The sequence below is a fragment of the Balearica regulorum genome, chromosome 16 (genome assembly GCF_011004875.1).
Source record: "Balearica regulorum gibbericeps isolate bBalReg1 chromosome 16, bBalReg1.pri, whole genome shotgun sequence".
Lineage (NCBI taxonomy): Eukaryota > Metazoa > Chordata > Aves > Gruiformes > Gruidae > Balearica > Balearica regulorum.
Genome location: NC_046199.1, coordinates 12155768 through 12170631, shown reverse-complemented (window position 1 = coordinate 12170631; position 14864 = coordinate 12155768). Strand labels below are relative to the sequence as shown.

General features: G+C 42.2%; 1 protein-coding gene across 1 annotated transcript in view; it reads left to right on the top strand.

The window, feature by feature from the left end:
* Positions 1–14864, top strand: part of CDH4 (cadherin 4) — a 456469-nt gene that overhangs the window by 262868 nt on the left and 178737 nt on the right. The gene's annotated exons all lie outside the window — the stretch shown is intronic.

Here is a 14864-nt window from a genome sequence, read left to right as displayed (position 1 = left end):
CTGCAGAGGATTCCTCATGGTTAATTCTTCTTTTCTTTGCTGGCTTTTCTTGCTATTTTTTCTGTTTGCCCAATGGTCTGTGTGAGTTGTTCACACTTTTGTTTTAAAGGTCAGAAATGTCATTAAAACTGTATGAATTATGGAGTGAGTAATATTTTTCTTGTTTCTTACTTCAACTTTTCCCAAGTCTTTTATTAAAAAAAAAAAAGGTAGAAGATGGTTACTTTTAGTAGACATTTTGGGCAGTTGGAGGTTTTGGTTTCGATTAATTCAGATATAGCAGCTGGTAATAAACATAAAATTGCTGGTTGATGTACCATTTATTGTCACTGCAGGTATGGAACAGGAGGGAAATTTAGGACAATTTCATATTTCCAGGCAAAATTTTTCATGGAACCTGTGCCAATCTCCATCATATAATCTGTTATTAGGTCAATTCACTCATAATATTGTAGCCATTAAAGGCAAAAAAGAAGAAAAGTTTCCCTTGTAGGCTGAGTCAATGATATGAGCCGTCCCTATACATGAATATTTTAATTGGTTTAATAGAGTCTATTCATGCATGTACATTTTGTAGAATATTCTACTTTTTCCATAACGGGAATCTTGTTTTGTTGTTGTTTGGGTAGTTGCTAGTTGGGGTTTTTTTCTTTCTTTCTTATCACATAGTAGAAAAGTAATGTGATTAAAGAACAATGTGAATTAATTGGAAAAAACTGAGATAAACAAATGCCCATTCTTCCTCATCTTTGCATATTAGCTTAAATTGACATCTGATCCACGATGAATAATTAAATAGTAAAAATTAAACTTGTGGTCATAGCAGTGCCGTATAAATGAATGCGTACGTGTTCTGTCAAAAGATTTATTTTAGTAGTTCGAATAAACTTGAAGGTGTAATTTCATCACGTTACTAACGAAGTGTTTACATTGAGCTAGACATTACTGACAGCGGTAGCTGACAGTCCTTACTGAGGCCTGGTTTTGAAAAAAAACTGCAAATGTGTGACTGGGAAGTGTTGAAGTGCTGCTTCCTGTGTTGGTAATAGGACGTAAAAGCCAACGCAGCGTCCTCCTGGGGTTGGCGCCCACGGCTCCCTTCACATCTGTAAGGAGAGGATGAGGCTCCAGCTCAAGCGTCTTCATCCCTCTCTAGTGCCCATCGGTAAATTGGGATCATTGTCTCCTTAGGCTGTTGATGTCTGTGTAGTTCGTGAAAGAAGTGAGAATCAAGGTTTGGTAGGGCTTTCTTTGATACCATTCATCACACTTGTTTAACCTTTAAAATATATCAGCCAGTCGATGTTTCTTTTTCAACCAATCAATAAATAAATAAATAAAAAATAAAATGACAACCTCATAGCTGACTTCTGTGTCTTTGAATGGCCTGACTTTTTGATGTCAGCTTAAAACTCACGCAATTGATCTGAAGTGATAGGGGACCAGACAGCACGATGAAGAGCAGTAGTAAGAAAACTTCCATGGAATATAATATTTTTAAATCATGTTTCCTCTAGCAATCACTTCAGAATGATAAGTAGTTGATGTCAGTGTGGATTTGGAAGAAGAAAAGGTATCTGTTTACATGCAAAACTTTTTAATTAAAAAGCAGATACAGAGCCAAGATATTTCTTACATTCATATTACTCCACCTCGAGGGTTTATTGGTGCGCAGAGGAGGGTTCAGCATGCGGGTCACGCTGTGTGCCGACGCTGGGCTGAGAGAAACTCAGACATCGGCCCTTTTTCCTTTCCAATTCCAGACATCTGTGGCAATTTCTGTTTTCAATCATATTCCTAGAAATCCTGTGACGTGAGTAGGACAGGATTTCTGCATAAGTCCTGGGACCTGAGCTGGCCACTAAATACTTCGAGAGGACTCAATCATTTAATAGAACCGTTATGACATTTCCAGAAATAGATTTCAGTCTTTTTGTAAGATGGGGAAGAAGGTTGGTTGGGTTTGTCACATCCTTTGTTTTTTACAGAATTAGTTTTGATGGATGAAGCGGTGGCAGAGAGTTCCGAAGTTTGCAAGCTGTATTTATTTATTGCACTGTATGTTCTTTTATGGTGGTAGTTATTCAACCATACAAATTAAAAAGTCACTTCTAAATCAACTTATTCCCAGAAAGATCAAGAGTTTCATCAGAAAAAAAAACAACTTCTCAGTATGAAGGCTTCCAACTATTGCATTCCCGATTGTATCACTCTTACCCAGGGGAGAAAAGAATGTTTTATTCTTCAGGCACGGTCTGGTTCTGTCTCCTCTGCTGAGGAAGTGCCACCTTAGAGAGGTTCGTGAGAATGCTGACACCTGACCACTGAAGCTGGCTCAACACCCCGCAAAGAGCCCCCGGGAGCAGTCGGAGTGGTGCAATAATGAATGACTTTTATTCGTTACCACACTGGTTAACATTAGGAGCAGCAGTCAGTTTTGTACTCTATTTTCTTTGGGATTTTATTGTAATAAAAAGCAATTTCTACAGTCTCATCCTGTCCAGAAAATGAGGTAAAGGCTTGCTTGCTAATCAGTGGTTTCAGTGGTACTTCTACTTCGTCTAAAAATTCAGTATAGGGATTTCCTTAATAAAGGCTGTATGCATATTTTTAAGTATATTTTTGTACTATTTTTAGAAAGAGTTTGTAGTTAATAGCATAGAAAAACATGTAGATGGATAAAACAAATACAAATATTATAGTTACAAGATCTACTCATAATTAAAATCTAAGGGGAGAGAAAAGATGCAATAAATCAGAGTTTATATGAACCAGATGTTGTCTGTTTTGGGCAGTGGTGGAACTCCATGTGGCTCTCTGAGATGAGGCCGATGCTTTGTGGACAGTAAAATACGCTTTTCCAACGGCATCTGCTGGCCTCTGTGCCTGGTGCCGGAATTCGCACACCTCTGTCGTTTGCTGCTCTTCGGCCTAAAGGTGGCCTCGGTTTTGCCTTCCTGTAGCTGGATGGTTTATGGAGCTTGGTAGTTTTAAAAAGCTTTAAAATGGAGGAAGCAAGAATTTGTTTTCTGTAAGAGAGAATCCGCACAGGTGGTGGGATGCTGCTGGTGAAGGATGGCATCCTGCTTCGAAGAAATGTGCCGTTGTTGTAAGCGTTTCGCAAAACCAGCTCTGTTTTAAAAGCAAAATGGAAACAACCGGATGTATCAAGGCTGATGTGATCTATGCTCAGGAGCAATTTGATCCTAACTCTCTTTATATCTGTCTCTTCCTCTGCCTGAAGTTCCCTACCCTAAAATGAATTTGGCCCTGAGACTACTCACTGGGGTAATCTAAACCGGTCTTTGCTATCAGTGACACGTATGTAATGACATTTTACTGCTTGTCTTATCCAGCACGTCTGAGGAATCCTACTGCTAATTGTTGTATCATTAGCTGCCCACGCAGCCCTGGGGGAAGAAGTGGCCCCGGTGCTGCCAGGGCTGCAGCGCTGCGGGATGGACGCGTACCGGGTGCGTGGGGGGTGCGTCCCTCCCGTGGGACCTCCCTGCGCTCCAGTCCCCCTTCAAAAAACATGTGCGGAAATCGAGAGCGAGGTGGGTGCTGACCGACTGACGGCTCTGCGCAGGGGATGCTACCAATAGGTGGTAAAATGCAAATTTTATTGCAGCAGGACAATGTTTTCCTTTTGGATTCTGGGTTTTGTGTGCTTTTGGAAAGCATTTGGCAGCCACAGCAAGTATGTTTACAAAAAGAGCAGAACTGGTAAAGTTCAGGTTCGTGTTTGGATTCAGCCCCAGCAAACTGAAGCTGAAGTTGTGCCAGACGTTTGAAGCTGCCAGACGACAGTTCATCTCAAACAGAAAGCTGAAGAGGGGGAAAGAAATTTGTCAAATGTATTCCATGTGGAATTTTAGGCAATTTAATTTGATTCACTACACTCTGAAATGTCTTGGACTTTCCTATTGTTTCTTTACTTTAACACTAAATTTGATACCTTCTGGGATCGTCAGTGCTTTGTGCTGCATTTGTCATGTTCTCTAATTTACTGGCTTTAGTCTCTCTCTGTTTTAATTGATGGTACGGAGCCCTGCCAAAAGCACTCCGTTAAATTTAAGGTTGCTAGTTGAATCCTGAGGTCATTCTTCAAGCGAGGAGACTGCTGCCTTTCTGTTGGACACCACTGTAGTAAGAAGGGCCAGAGGGGGGAAATGTGAAAGAGGAAAGGGAAGATTACGGTAAACCTCATCCCTGTGTCTCCATCGGAAGCGTCAGCAGCCAAGTGCCATGACTGCAGGGATGCAGTTGTCAGGACGTTGCCTGTTCAAGGGTGGCTGCAGAGGCCAGGAGGTTCATTTTTATTCAGTGATGACCAACACCAGAGAGCGTGGAGCTGCGTTTTACTGTGGTTTTTCTTTTCCAGTTAATTTCCTGCTCCACGGGTGAATGTGCCATGAATTCGGTGTGCAGTGGAGCCCACGCGGGGCAGGATGCTGTGGCTCTCTGCAGCGGTGCAGCCCTGCCATCTCTCAACTTGCCCGGTGTTTATGACCTGCTCAAGTGCAGCTTTGGCATCGAGGCCACTTTTTCTTCTCCTGCTCCCTCTGACCGAGTGCCAGAAACAGAGCCCAGAGCCTCCATCTGTAAATAAAACTCTCTGAATTTGTCCAAATGTCAAAGCAGTTGAGCCCACCAGGTACCAAACAGTGTTTTATTCTACATAATGTTAATTTCTCTTGAAACCTGAAGACTTGTGTAGGCTACAGCTGAAGGTAAGGACTGCAGCTGCTTTTTGTGCAGACAGATGAGCAGAGGTGCACAGCAGATGCAGGTTAAATATAGCTACCCTGCCTTGATTCTTACAGATAACGAAATTTTCCATGTCTAATATTCTTGCCTGAAACATCTATTTATTTACTGCATTGTGATTTGACTCCCTGGGTCAGTGTACGTTTGCTCCTGAGCCAGACTAAGGAAGATGAGAACAGTCAAGCCCAAAGTTGTCAGTGTTTACACGCAAGTCAAGTCCGTGAGGAGTTCAGTGTCTTTACTGGTGTGTCTGATTTTGTTCCCCTGACATGTGCAGCCTCTGTTTCTAGGTGTTGAGAGTTTGTTTGTTTTGAAGAGTGTGAGGAGAGAGGAGCCTGAGGCTATCTGACACAGCTATGGTTGGAGCATCTCTTTCAACTTCTTTTCCTAGGCTGCAAATGGCCTCTGTTCATTTTTTTTCTCCCTAAAATCTTCCTGCAGCTCCCCGTGTCTTTCAAATACAGTTCTGGCGAGTTGCAAAGAGATCCATGACAGAGAGGAAAAACCCCCAGGGCCACCAGGTTGCCGTCGGTCGGTGGGGTGGGTGGGAGCTGGCAGGGACGGCTGCAGTTGTGCAGGAGCTGTGTGTGCTTCCCACCACTGCTCCGAACACCAGGATGTTCCTGGTACCAGCAGGGCCGGGCTCTCCGCTCCACCCAGGGGTGCTGGGGAGAAGATGCTCGGTGCAGCTCGCTCGGGGTTTCTCTCAAACACAGCCCCGATAGCTTCTCACAGCTATAGCTTTACCCAACAGGTAAGATGGGCGAGCAGCTGTTGTAACCTAGAGATTGCCCTACAATTATGTAGGCTCTTTATAATTATAACATTAAGCTAGCATAAAATCTGTAGGTTTTCCTCAAGAAATGCATAGTGATGTTTAAAATCTTTTCCCATGTAGGTAGCTTGACAAACATGAGAGCGTTGTGAAAATCATTAGCGCTAAGGGTAAAACCTCCAAATGAAGTGCCCTGGGATTTATTTACTGTGTGCTGTAGTAATAATAATTAAAACACATCCTACTGCAGGTAACTCCCACAACTTGCACTTTGCTCTGAAGCTGAGAAGCTCATTGATTAATCCATGGGGTCAATCAGTCCATCTTGTTTGGAGAGTTAATCATACAAAGTCTGTGCACCAGGACCAAGAGTGGAACAGGTTTATTTACTGCTGCTTAATCAGAGAACCCAAACTCTCCTGTAGAGTGGTGAGAGGTTTGTTTCTACTTAGTCTTTAATTGCAAAATGATCTCATTAGTGCCATAGTGAATCTCAGTCCTATCCTACAGATGCATGGAATTTAAAGAAGAGCAAAGAGCAAAAATGGTTGCCCGTAAAAACTCAGCATTTGCTGAAAAGCGTGGTGCAGTTGGTATTTGCAAGATTACCCAAACCAAGCTTCTCTTTATTAGCCTTTTAATCCAAAGCTGAAACATCAGCTGCACATCCCAGTGGCTTTCAGTCCTCCTTACTGTTAAGAACAGAGGAGGGCTGTCATAATGAAACTACTGTGAAAGGTTTTTTGTCCAAGGATAAAGATGTCTATTGAGAACAAGAATGGAAGCCCACAGCGTAGTTCCTATGGCGTTCACCAAAGAAAGGGGTAATCCTCTGAGTTATCCCAGCTCGGGGTGCTGCTTTGCAGGGGACTTCAGTCCACAGAAGTGTCCTTCTTACCAGCTTCTGGCATCAGTCCCTGGCTCATTTATTAGTTAATCGTTTCTGGAATGTCTCAGCAGGATAGAGGGAGAGCGAAAGGATCTCAAATTGGCAATGAAATCCCGAATAAAGCAATTGTTGCCAAAGCAGGTGCTGGAAACCCAGAGGTGAGGTTGCACACCCATGGTAAAGCCCTGAGCATAGAAGCATGGAAAGCAATGAAAAACATCTTTAACATGGGGTGCTAATGGATGCAGGTTCGTGTTCCTGTGCTGGAGAAGAGGCTCGAACGTGTGAGTTCCACACCATGCAAATCCAGTTCAAACTCACTGCCCTTTGAAATATGGATAGTATCTCGCTGCCTTTGTGGTAGGAAGCTTCTGGCTTGGATTTAGAAAATTGGGGATGAAAAGACTCCTCCTTTAGCCCAGTGCCAAATACTGGGATGAGAATAGAGGGGAATATTCCCTTTACTAATACTTGTTTCTAATCAGATAAAAATAAGTGACAGTGTAGGAAGAATCCCTCTACTAACTGCCAGAACATGTCGATTTATCAAATTTTTCCACTGTTGCTCTTTTTTGAGCTAGCCTCAGAGCTGACAGTGTATGTTTTACAGTGCAGCAAGGTAGATTGATTGATCCTAAATAGAAGAGCCTTTGGGGTCCCGAGCTGATGTTTTAGCTTCAGAAAAAAACTGAGTAAAACATGTTAATGTAGAGAAAGGAGCCTGGTTTAATTGGACCAACTCCTGGCTTGCTGAAAATTAATGGATGGATGGCTGCTGCCAGAGTGATTCATCTTTTCTATCATGTTCTACAGTCCTTCTCTCCAGGGGTCTGTACTCCCCTCCAATTCCAATACCGAAAGTGAAATATACTTCTTTTTTTTTCTTCTTCTTCTTCTTCCTTAAAAACATGTATTTTAGTTGGATTGGCTTCCAGTAAATGAAAAATAGCACTGGTGGGAATATGACGGAGGCAGGCAGTATCTGGGAATTGGGGTTTGTTTACTGTAGGGCTGGTTTGGTTTTGTTTGAATGGGATTTAGATCTTTTTTTTAATGTACTCTCAACTCCTCATTGCTACTGGCTGACTGTACAGGTGACAGAATGAGTTTCTAAAGGATCCCGATGTCAGTGTGTTGAAATGTATTGTTCCTTTTCATCTGGCTGTGGAAAGAGAAACCCTGTGTAAGCAAGAGCTATTAAAAGTGAATATAAAGCTGGAAAAGGTGTTGAAAGCATTTAGGTGGCTCTGGAAGTGAAACCACATTTCCATGTAGTTCTGCCTACAGAAATATTTTAATTTTTTTAATAAATGACTTGTGCATGAAAAAGGCTTGCAGTTTTCCCCATAAAACCTATTGGAGGCAATCCTGGCTTTGTGAACGCAAAACAGCCTGCAAATGAACATGAGGTAGGTAGGTAGGTGTTGACTAGTGTGTGCCCCAAACCTGCGTGGATAATTTGAGCGTGGAGGGGCTTGAGCTTTGGAATTTAAAGTGGGGAAATTCAAAATTTACTTTTAAATGTAAAATACTTTTCTGTGCCATTTCAAATCTATCTTACTTGCTGCCAGAGATAGATTGCTACTCGTTTGCTGATTCAGAGGTGCAGACAGTTGACTAGCACATGGAGTCACTTCTAACAAGCATATAATAGGTTGGGAATGTCGTGAATGTTGTATTATTGCATATTCCATATAGGAGCATTCACTGTAACTGAAGATTACAGGAAGATAAATAAAGAAAGATTTTGTTTAACATAATTACATATGGTAAATTGTTATGGTAATTTATTATTATTCCAGTAAGGCAAATATTAGCAGTCATAGCTCAGAGATCATAAATAATGCACTGGAAAATTGGATGTAATGTTTCACATTGACCTGAGATGTGGAAAAATGGGTAGAATTGCAGCAGATTTCTGTATCATTAATTGCAAGAAGATAACATTAAGAACATGCTAAATCATGCTAAATATTTTCAGCACATGACAGACTGTGGGGCAGTTCATTAATTCTCCGAACTCATTCATTATTTTTGTTTTTTACTCTGAGAACACTTAATGAATAATCAATGCTTTGTGAGGCCGAGGGTGTGGGCATGCACATTTTTTATATACATTCATATGCCAACCAACATACATCTGTTTATCTCCAGCAGTTTTCTGTATCAAAGCATTTCTTAAACTTTATACTCTTAAACTTGATCACTAGGGATATGTTTATTAGATTCTGAAGTAGCTGTTTGAATTGCTGTTTTTACCTTTTACCAGTAGAGTTTGGTTCTCCCACGGTGCTATAAATATTAAATAAAGATACTAAGAGTTTATTAGTGTAATATTTTTTATGGGGACATGGTTGAAAATGTAACCTATACAATTAGTAATGAGAGGATGAGAATTACACATTGTTTCTATTGGGTTTTACAGACATCATTTTTTCCTATTTATGCATTGTTTTTCTTGTGCAGAAGGAGAAGGGCTCTGAGTATTTTATTAACTGCGAGAAGCAAATCTGGTTGTGTATTGAATGGTGGTATGGGGTTCACCATACGCAGGAATGGGACAGAACTGGGGCTCCGGACTTGCATGTAGCATTGCGTGTAAGTGGAATGGCTCGAGTCAGTTTTCTTTTCCACAAAACGTGGAAACAGCAACGTCTGCGGGTTCTTCCAGAGCAGTCGAAAAGCCTGTTGTACCTGGATACAGTCGTCCTTTTAGTACAAGAGAAGCAAAATCCTCTTGCCTTGGTTAGCCTTTTGTAGACCAGATATTTTAGTCCCAGAACTCCACCACATATTTACATTTGTTCATAGGACTCCGTTTTACAAAAAAAATTACAATATTAAGTTACGACGTTTCTTAATCTTTTAACCCAGTGCTAATTTGGAAATACACCAGTGGTTTGTAGGACCAAGAATCTGCCCATTTGCTTTTTGAAGTACCTGTAGAAGTCCATTTTTCCATTTAACATTTTTATCTTGTATTTTGTTAACCTGTATGTGGGTGATGGATGCAGTGACCTGGCAGTTTGAATGAGAGACGGGGAGCCTGAATTTCAGGATTCAGATCCCAGCTTTGCTGGGGATTTCCAGTGTGGCCATGGGGAATTCACTTGACTACAGTTTGTTCCCGCTGCTGTAAAACAGTTTTCTCACAGAATTGCAGAGGGGTTGCATGAACGTAAAGAAAGATGACTTGAAAATGTGGCCACGTAAAAGTTTATACTACATACTTACTTTCTCAAATAAATGAAGCTTTCCAATGAGGCACAGCGTGCTCTGTTCCACATTAGCACTTAATGGAGAAATCAGTTTGCGAGATTGTAATGCACTCACAGGGTGCCTGGGAATACTGAATGGTTTCATGCCTGTTCTTACACAACAGGTTCCTATTCACTAGAAAGCTGATTTTGGGTTTGGGTTTTTTTTTTTTAATTTCTAATGTGGTGACATGCAGGGGAAAGCTGGTCAGGACTGCCACCCGCCCTGGAGATGTGGGGTAAGACAGATGAGCGCGGACATATGGGAGCATTGGGCCGGAAGGGCCGGGGCAGAAATACAAGTGATTTGCTAAAGATCACACAAAAGGGACATTTTTGTACATGCTCAGGACTCTGCAGGTCACCTGAACGTCTGAAATTTCCAAAGGTTACAGTTAAGCCATGCTCATCTTAATGGTGTTCGCAGAAGTGGTGCGAGGGGTGGATTTGGCGGCTTAGGTTTACCACAGTCGCGCCGGGTGTAAAGGGAGCCGTTCGAGAGAGACAACTTGAAAAGCAGACAGGATCCTGCTGTAAATAGTGGTGTGTGTTTGCTACTTTGAAGTTCATCAGGAAAGAAACATCTGCGCAGCGATAATCCTGCAAACCGTGGTGAAAAAGAGAGTCCCGAAGGGACCCGTGCCCTGAACTGTGGGAGGATGTCCCGCCGGGGGGTATAGCTTAATAAATAAGTGTTATCCCTCCTGCTCTTCCAGCCCTGCGCAGCTTGCCAGAGGGGGCACTTTTTAATGGACTAGGAGAAGTTACAGGAAAATGCAGAAGGATAAGGCTTAAAGTGAACTCTTTGGTTTATACCATTTATAGTCCTATTAAATTCAATATATGGCTCAGACATTTGGGGGGCAAGGAAGTTCAGTGTATTCGTACATCTTTCAAGATCCTCACTTGATCATTTGACTCTGTCCAGCTAGCTTAACAAGCTAAATAATAAAAGGGAACAATGCAAAACTTGTTGAATTTTTTTTCACCCTGTGTCTTTTTTGAAGCAAAATACCACTTTTTTCCCTCAGATGCCCAGCAGTTTGCTGCAGACTCCTGCAGCTTTTCTGCCCATCACTCAATACCTGCTTCAGCATATCAAATTGTCGTACTTCCTCCTTTCATAGAGAAGCAATTAAAAATGATGAGGGTAAAGGGTTAAACCTAAAAGCCTGCTAATGAGGGTGTCGTCTTGGTTTTCTTTTCATCAGGCATTTGATGCTGTTTTCAGCATAAGCTTTCGATAAGCATCACTGAACATTTTTCCAGAGTATATTAAAAAAAGTTTTGTTTTTTTACCATCCTGTAAAAATGATAGATGTGTGGCTCCGCTGTTTATCTGAAATCCTAATTACTGATGCTTCAGCTTTTGAATGTTAAATTCATGCAGTGTTCTTTAGACTTCAAACTGGTCAAAGAAAGATGGATTTGTGTCCACAGAGAGATCTAAGTCTAGTAAACAGAGCCAATGTTTGTTTATTTATTAAATTATTTTAAAGTCAAGAGTTGCATCAACTGCAAATTACGTAGACTTAGAGCTTTCTAAAGGAGAAAAAGAGAGAAAAAAAGTGAAAGTTTTCTGCCATAGGATGAAATTTTAATTTCTGTTTCCATGAGAGCAAAGAATAGAGGTAACAGGTGGAATTTGAAAATAAGGACAAGATCTCCTTTCCTTGAGCTATGTTATTTATTATAGAACAATAGTTTGATTTTTTTTTCCCCCAAACCTATACACTTACACTTGGGAAAAATATTATATAGTTATAGATATGATGTGTATATGGTGTATGTGTATGACAGTGCATCTCAAGTAGCCACGTATCATCCCAAGGAATCATTTTCCCCGGGCAGCGATGAGGGTGAGCACAGGATTCCTAACGAGCGTCCCTGCAGCCCTGTGATGGAAGCATGAGCAGTTCATCTACACTGTGTTGCAGACGAGTTTCCTATGCTGTGTACGAACAGTGCCTGGAGCAGGAGCAGCAGCTCTGCCTGGCAGCGGCCGAGCGTGCCGATCCCTAATGCTCCGGCCCTGATGACTTTCTGGATTCTCCTCCCTCTGTGGTTGAAACCTTCTGCAAAGCCGCTCGGGTGAGCCGCGGCCTGTTGCTGCTGTTCAGGCAGCTGTGCGCGGGGCGGTCCCTCAGAGTGACTAAACACTATGGAATCCATACGTCCTTGAAGCCTTTTTGTGCTTGCAGCTCCTAAGGACTCTTTGGAGAGGAGTTGGCTGTGGTAATTCATTGCTGAGCATTCGTCTACCTGTGCTACCTGAGAAGAGCGATGCGGAGCAGAGACGTTGCTTGTTTAAAAAATTAGACTTAATTTCTCTCAGGATTTTCTCTGTCTCTAGTCAAGTTTGTTTTAAATGAATGGAAGTAATTAGCGAGTCACAGAGGGACTTTGTCTAAGAGGTAGCCATTTTTAGATAATGGAGCATAAAAGTCGACACAGTGACATATGACACCAGAGCAGCATATTGGAGCCACGCGCTGTGTCTTAAGCAGATGTTTAAGTACTTTGAGTACTGAAATCACTACATACACGTATAGGAAGGGATATATATTTTTTTTTTTCCTCAGGCTACTAGTACACTGTAGGGTTTTCTTTTAATCTCAATAAAATCAAAGTAAGCTCTGAATTGTTTTTAATGTGCAGTCATTATCACTCCTTTCTCTCTTCTTCAGATGTCTTTTTGTATATGATATGTGGGTGCTTCAGGAGGTATAGATGGAACTCGCTTTTTACATTGCCATTGCATAGCAGAGCAGTGCAATAATACACCGACTGATGTACCTCATTTCTAACAACGCTGATGGCATGGAGCTGAAAATAAATAACATATTAGCAGTGAAGCACTCAATGTGTTCACACATATTTATTATAGCTGTGAATGCGGGGGAGATTTGCAGAAATTCCTGAGAGATGAAGGAGATCTCGCAGCGGGGTTGTCCCCAGGGGTGCAGGGCATTTCCCCTGGCAGCACCAGCTGCCTCGTGTGTCTCTGAGGCCATCTTGGTTTCTCTGGGTGTGCAGCGGTGGTTCTTGTAGGTGCCACCAAACCGTCTGTGTGTTTAACCTCATTCAGTGTTTTCATGAATTTTTATTTTTCGGACTAGTCTAAAAACTGTGTCTTCACTGTTCAAGCAAGCAGGCCCTGGCATGGGTCAGAGGATTGACCTGGGATTGCCCATATGGTCAGACTGATGGTAGCACCGCAGAGTTTTGGAGTTAGTGTTGACCGCACGCTGTCCCCAGCAGGCCATTTAGAAGTGAAACCTTGTTTTGGGGAATAAGAAATTCTGGCCTTCAGGAGATGAGCTGTGGTATGCTGGTTGACCTCAAGGCCAGAGCATTGGCTTGCTAGCCTGGGCTGGTAGCCCTGAGCACTGGTTGGGTTTGGGTGGGAAGGCCTGTGCACTCTGTGGCACACAGCACCTCAAGAAGGGCCCGAGCTCCAGCTCTGGCAGTGCTGAAGTTTGAAGTCTCAACACAGTCATGTATTTTTTTTTTACGTTTGGCTTCAAATTTGTACATCTGAGCTTTGAAGTTTGAGATAATTCCTGGCTTTTCTGGAAACTATGGAAGACTCAATCCCGTAGGCTTTCTTCTTTATTTAACTGGGTGGAAGTCTCACCTTTGTAAGACAGATCCCCTCCTGTAGACTGCTGAATACCTGCCGTGTGACTGAAAGCATGGATCCCAAGAGCTTCAACCTGTGGTCAGAGTAGTAATTAAGTAATATCCTGTCCCTTAAAAAATAGACCAAAGTTTCATTTAAACTTTGAGTAATGCAGGAGATGCTGCTTCCTCTTACACTGAAAAACATTTGTTATGCTTCTGGAGATAAAAAGCAGAGATAGCTGGACAAATGTCTCGACTACAGCATTTTAGATGAGATAGGTGTGGAGGTTATTTCCCGCAGTCTGAGCTACAGTGAAAAGTAAAGTTGGGCAAACCCCTGCTTTCCCAAAAAAACCCAAGGGACTTTTGTTTTCTCTGGCTTCCAGATTAAATGAGATTTTAATGATGTAGTCTATGACAATGGAATTGCCTAAAAGCATTACCCATATTTTTTGTAGATACTGGGTAACTTTATCCGTCATCTTTTTTTATAAATCAATATGCTGTTTGTGTCCAATAATTACTGCAGCATTAGGTAACACTTCCCACCACACACACATAAAAATGCACAAATGTGGTCTACATAGATATATATGTGGTATGGAAAGCCATTGTAAGATGTACAGTTATGGCATGATCACAGCACCCCGGTTACTGAGAGGTGCAGTTTGGTGAAGGAGGGGATGGATTTTCCCTTCCTCCACTACAGTCTGCTCCTCATTTTCCATACTGTGATGGTGCTGGGGCTTTGGCAGCAGGACTGGTTGAGCAGCTTCCTGCCTGCTTTTTTCTTTGGCCTGTGCCATCCCTCGGGTAGTTTTATTTAAATCTAGATTAGTCCCTGATTCAGCTCAAAGCAGCACTGCAGAAGCAGTCGGCTATGGTATGGGGAGAGCGGGATGGCTGGGGTAAAGCTGGCCCAGGAGCCTCACTCACCAGATTGCCACTGCATGCCTTCTCTTCCCACCACAGCCAGTCTAGGTAGGATTCATCTGACCTAGCTTTTCTTCTGCAAAAATTAAGTGCCTGCTGAAGCTGCATCTGACTTGGACGAGCAGGTTTTCCTTATGTCGGGGCAGGCCAGGAGCATCGCTGCAGAGCACTCGCAAGCCGCAGCACAAGAACCCCTGTAACGATCCTGGCTAGAAAGCTGTATATCCGTTCTCACTCACTTGGGATGTTTTTACGGGTACAATATGTTTTCCTTCACCACACGTGTGTTCCGCTCCGTGGATTACTCGAATGGCAGAAAGTGGTGTCTCTCCTGTGTGATTAGCTGCAGGTTCAATTTCTATCAGATTTGTCAATTTTGTCATATAATAGTTTGGGTTTTTTCCAGCCTAATGTATGTGACGTTTCATAATGCCAATAAAAGTAGTTTTCAAACTAGACTGTAAAAGAATTTGACCAAAAGCAGCCAAAAATAAAAATATCAGCAACTGGGGAGCTTTGATCTGACAGTGTAGTCTTTTAAATGACAAGTTGCGGTTTGCAAAGGGAAGTTTTGCAGTTCTTCCTTGCAGTAGTTGTAACGTGTGGAGGGGTTGAC